This window comes from Ceratina calcarata, unplaced genomic scaffold (assembly GCF_001652005.2).
Source record: "Ceratina calcarata isolate Rehan_Ccalc_2016 unplaced genomic scaffold, ASM165200v1 scaffold358.2, whole genome shotgun sequence".
Taxonomy (NCBI): Eukaryota; Metazoa; Arthropoda; class Insecta; order Hymenoptera; family Apidae; genus Ceratina; species Ceratina calcarata.
Genome location: NW_017158804.1, coordinates 283,628 through 289,931, shown reverse-complemented (window position 1 = coordinate 289,931; position 6,304 = coordinate 283,628).

The following is a 6,304-nucleotide window of genomic DNA, read 5'->3' as shown; positions in this document are numbered from 1 at the left end:
TTCCCATTGTTTCACGCATCTCGCTCGCCGTCGCTTGTTTTTCTTTCATTATCATTAATCGAAACCTTAGCTCTCTCTCTAGCGTCGATAATTGCAACCGGGAAAATAGATCTGCAATATATTATAGCAAGAAACTGAATTTTTAAATATGATAACTCTGATCTTATTCAACTTAGACCTTTAACCTGAATTTCTGATTAAACATCGGATTCCATGCATTTCTCTGCAAATAAAATTGTATCTACAAAAGATTTTAAAAATCCTTGTCACGTATAAAAATATAGAAAATATTAAAAGAGGTTTGCATATTCCAATGATTAAACAATAAAACAAATGTCTATCTAAAATGTATTTCTTTAACTGATGCCATACATGTTTTATTTTCCATAAAAATCTGCCACATATCAATGATTAATCTTTGCATGTGTTAAATAAAAAATTTCTTTGCTTAAAAGAACACTTAGATTATTCGTAAATCCGTCGGAACTGTTCAATATTTTGGCTACGAGCGATTCAAGAGCGTAGGGTAGTATTACATGCATACGGAGGTCATAAACGTCGCGTTGGTCAACGAGGAGCCGAATGAACGTGTACGTGTTAAAAGGAGGACGTTCCGCCGCCTGAAATTCGTAATTCATCTATTTTAGCACGGCACTTAATTGGGCAATTACTATTCCGAAAATTGACAACCGCTATTTAACCGGTTGGCGTGCGTCAAAGAAAAACACGTTCCGCAGCCAAACACAACGTTATCCTTCTCGCCTCTGCGACTACAAATTTAACTCGCGACACGCGTTTTACGATTGACAATGATACATACACAGAGCTCTTCCTCGTCTGTCTCGTATAAGCACGTACCTCTCATCGTCGCGTATCCTACATTCGCGTCAAGCATTTACGGTGTGCGAATCATGAGCCGAGAGTACGATGCGAAAAGTTTGAGGGCTTGTAGTACCATACTAAATATGCTGAGCAGAGAAAACTGTGACACCTCTTTGAACTACAGAATTTTATTTGAACAGCGAGATTCATCTGGCATCCATTCTTAACCCATTAAACAGCATCTTGTACTATATTTAAATATGTATATCACTTCTCGCTTCATACTTCGCCGTGCTCCTCTACGAGGACGTTCAATAAAAAGAAGCTCGTTTATCGCGTTTACAGAGTATCTAACGGAGATTCTAATAAGGCTCAGTTATCATCGAGTACGACTACTTAAAAACGTGTAGGTAGGTGTAAACATGGTAGGGAGGACACCTATTGGAATTCCGCGCGAAGCGAGAGGATAAAGGACGATTTGGGTTAAACAAGATTGTCAGGGGCTCATTGTTCCATTTAATTTCGTTGGCCCGGAAGGCTTAGGGTTTCGACGCGTTAATCGGCAATTTCGCGGCTGGGAAAAATCTTGACGATGTTACGGTGAACTAATAACGTAAATACAGGTCGGGATATATTCGAGGGAAGGTAAAGTAAAGCCGCTTCAGCGCGGCGGCCAGTTAATGAGACCACCCGTAGCCGAGCTCTAATACCGGCGCGATTAAACGCAGACAGGATATTAAACTACGCTCTATACACCGCGGCCATAACGCATTTTGACAATGCATCGTCCGGGCGATAAAGTAAAATCGTAAACCTCTCGGTTGTCCGCGACTACCGTACGCTGTATCCTATACCGTGTAAGTGGCACGGAAATTTATAAACGGTTTCCTTGACGAACGTACGAACGATACGATTCCAGAACGATTTATAAATTCCGTTCAAGCGGCTCTTAATTTAACGCTGCGACAACCTTCACGCTAATTTCAGTGACAATGTCAATGTGTACAATTTTAACGGAAGAGTATGAGTTTCGAGCGTTTCGGCGAATGTAATAATTAAAAACGGGGCGAAAATCGGGTAGAATTCGAGCGTGCAACGGTAAAAGGCGAGCGGTGCCACTGAAACTGGAGTCGGCAAACCTAATGGTGGCGAAGGCAAGTCATCACGTACAAAACGGAGAACGAGCTCCGGGCACCGTACCGGGGCGGGGGCACCACCGTTACGGGGACACGAAAAAGAGAATGGAAATCACGGGAGCACGCGAAAGAACTCGTGTCATGTTTTGCCGTTGGCATTAGCTAACGCGCGTGTCATCGCGGCGCGGATTGTACCAGAGGCACGCGAGAATTCGAGGAAAGAAATAGTTCCCGGGTCGCTAACGTGAGTCCAACGAGCTTTCAACAATTCTGTGCAAGCTACATACTTTCGATGCGCAGTACAATACGATTAATCTTTACTGAACTATCAGATAGATTTTTATTGCATCAAAACTTAACGAAGTCCGAGACGAAGATTCGTCGGACTCGGAAGGAAGAAAGCAAAGAGAAAAAGGGAAAGAACGAGGCAATTTATCAAGCCGTGAGTTAACACAATATCGCGTTAAAGGAAGAGGCGAGGGAAGCTCGGTTTCGAGATGGCTACTCGTATTTTCGCCCCGGTTGATTCACGAGCCGCTTTAAAGCAGTTTTCGTACATAAAGAGGGATATGCAAGACGTTCCGCGATACGCCCGACTCCTTAAGATGAAATACTCTTATCAAAAAGACGAGAGTACCGAGGGATACTCGTAGGGGATGATCCGCAACCACGAATCCGTTCGACGTAATTGCTTTTTACGATGAGTGGAAATATTTATTATTTTCCGACCGCACCCTGTGCGCATATACTTTTCATTTCCTAGATACACACGCTGGCGGTTGAGATCGAGTATAATAATATCACAATAACCTAACCAGGGCCAAGTATCGAGCGTCTCGCTCTCATCCTTCCATTTCTCACGATTTGCATTTTCACACTGTTTCACACGGGAATGAAACTTTCTATTATTGCTGAGTAGGGAAGGAAAATGGTTATTACATATACTTTGAAATTTCGAATTTTAAACGAAAAAAGTATTGACGAAATTAAGATAAAACAAGTTGAACGCTGGCGATCCGGTTATCGATAAGGAAAGACTTGAGAACTTCGCACGGATCTTCGCTTCGCTTGAGGAACGCTCGAACACCTTTTAATCTTGTTTCTTTGAGCGCGAGGCATTTTTCTGGGAACGGGTCTTTCACTCCGGAGAGAGAGGAACAAGCAAGAGCAAGGCAGTCGGCCGTCTATTTTCGCCCCCAGAGACGACAACGATGCTGAACGTTTAAACGGGCCCGCTGTGACAAACGCCACGGCCAGATAGCCTCGTGGTGCAACTCGAACGGATGCTTGTACCATTAACCGCAGACCGCAGATTGGGATAGATCCGAGGAGGCCTAATGGAGTTGTATGCGGCGCTCAACAGTAAAAGAGGGAAGAGGGCAGAAAGAAAAAACGAAAAGATCTCGTATCTCGTGTCAAACAAATATCCGAGTTCCCACAACGTTACGCGAAGTATACATCATAGGAAGAGGACATACCATCTGCTTAGCTCCGGGTCGTTCGCGGTTGCGCCGTGCTTCCGTCCTGACTACAAACGTGTATACATGGATAACGAACCAGTCCAAAAATCAATCGTCTGAACTAAAAATGATATTAACTATTAAAGCACTTTGCGCAATAAGTTTGTTATCCAAAACTTAACAATGCAATAAACATCTCATCACGAGGGAACAGCGCCCCGTCGAATAAATCGTCGTTAGACGTAATTGAATTTCTTCTTAGCAAGGTCGGAAGGGATACGTGGTTCTCTCTCTCCGGAAAGGAGATTCCATTTTGAAGGATCTCGTCGTAGTTACGGCACTGCAACGCCCTTCCCCCCGTCCGTTCCGTCTCCGTTCGTTCCATTCGTTTTAACCCGGTGCGCCGGTCTTCGCCGGGATATCATCTGGAAGGTGAGACGCAGCAGAGAAGCGCACCCGGGTACGGTGGACTAATTGGCCGATAAATCAAGCTCCGGCTTGCCTTCTCTCCACCGCTCCTGCTCCGCGCTGGACCTTTTAGAGTCTACTCATAGGTGGACTTTCCGGACGCAAGACGCAAGGTATACACGCGCCCCGAGTCTAATTTTGAACGGCGGCGTCCGGCGCTTTAAAGAAATTCACGATACACTGACGTTTTCAACGGAGACATTGTTGTGTTTCAATGAAATTTAATTCTTATTCCATTTTTTTTTTAAAAACTGGGAATTCCTTAAACTTCTATTCAGAAGAGAGATACGACCCTACGATAGGAAATCCAATTTACGTGTTGCATTTGACGAACGAACATTAAAATTCCGCCTGGTTTTTCTTATTCTGATTTTAATTACAGTCATAATTACGATACTTAATTACAGCGACGGTATTCCATCAACAAACACCCCTGACTCCACGCTTTCAACCAGTAATTACCTTCCTCCGTATGAGGACGTAGCCACAATATACTCTGGGAGTTTATCCTCTCTTTCTCTCGAGAGCTACGCATACGTTTGCGTATTTAATGCACCAATCAAGTTGCGGACGGAACGAGGCGAGAAGTCCGTCCAAACGAGCCCGAGACGAAGATATTTTATCAGCGACGATCGAGATCACCGCCGATAGGCCAGGCGACGAGCGGACGATCGCCGCCGTGATAAATTCTCGAACGTGAATGCCGCTACGTCAGTCGATACGTATTTTCGTGAAAATTGTGGTCCGTTACGTGAAGAACGGATCCATCTTCGCTTGAACAAGATTGATCGATTAAATCTAACAACTTTTATTAGAGCAACAAAAAAAATATATAATGAACACGGAAGTTCTTCGATTCCTTTCACCCAAACTACGTAGATAAAATACTGAATTTTCTCGGCTGAACGAATGTCGTTCAGGGTTTAAATTCCAGACGAATTACTATCTATACCACCAAAGAAGAGCGCCGGGTCGACGAAAGACCGACGTCAATGCTAATTATGCACGCGATCGCAGAAGGATCCGACGGGAATCGATGGCCAAGCGAAGATCGGTTTTAATAATCCACCGCGACCACCGGCCCGGTCCCGGAATAAGATTATCGGATCGAGACCATCGGCGCTCGGTGCTCCCGTAATTTGTGTTTTCGTTATTGCGTCCGATTCGTGTTCCCCGAAGGCACCAGGGAACAACGACGGTATCTGGTGTTGCGGGAGCAACCGAGAATGCGAGAAACCTCCGCCGCGCGTGGAACAGGTTCTTCGTTTTCCGGGGGCAGATCAGTGTGTTCGCTTGTTACCGCGAAACACAGAGAAGAACGGAGATGGAAAGCGCGAGAGGAGATACTGGGACGGAGTGGGACAGAGAAAGAACTAAGATAGCCCGTGTGTACGTGTGCGTACCGTGTTACGCGTGCACAGGTGTACGAAGGCACACAAACACCGGCACGTACGCGCACTAATCGCACGGAGCGAACTTGTTGGAATTAATTGGTCCGGCCAATTAACGCTCACGGCCTGAAACGCGTCGAGGGCAATGAAGGCGCACGATTGGCCTTCTCCCCGCCGCCACCCCTCGACGCTCGATATCCTTCGGCGGCTACCTCGCTTCCTGCGAAGCCCCTAATTAATTTCAACTCGCAACAGTTCGCAGAAAATCGAACGCCACCGCGGTGACTTCGATACGAAAGATCGATGTTATCTCGATCGATTACCTTTGGTTAAACTGACCGATTAGGCCTTTGGAAGATATGAATTTCATGGTATCGAGATTCTCTTAAAGAGAGCGTGGAGCGAGGGTGAATCCGGGAGAGATCTTATTCTTATGAAAACGTAAGAACATTTTTTTCTTACAAACAATTAAAATGCTGATTCTGTTGACAAAAATTGAAACGTAACACTGAGTCACACTTATAAAATAAAGAAATACGCGTTCCACATATGGTGGATAATGTAGGAAGAAAACACTTACCTGGTCCGGCTCTCTCACGGGTCCATCCCTCCCAAAATTACTCCAGATACTTGAATCAAACAGGACCTTAGGTCATTTTGAGCAATTAAAGAGATATTCAATAATTGAGAATAAATTGACACTAAATGCAGTTGTCCGAATGAAAAACGACGTTTCGCGGAGCATTGACAAACTCCTTTCTCCCCTCTGCTCAAAGAAAAACGTTATATTGAACGATAACTCGATTATTACGAAACATATTGATTCATGTACGATTCACGGGGCAGGAGAGCAAAAAGCGAATTTGAATCGGCCAGTAAAACAATGAAATAACGATGTAATCTTCGACAATGGATGGCATAACCGAGCGAACTCGCGCGTTGTCCGCTTGTTAGCGATGAAATATTACGTATGTTCAGCAGCTGTCATCTTACCGGTCCTTTGACGGCATATTTATACCGGTTTCAC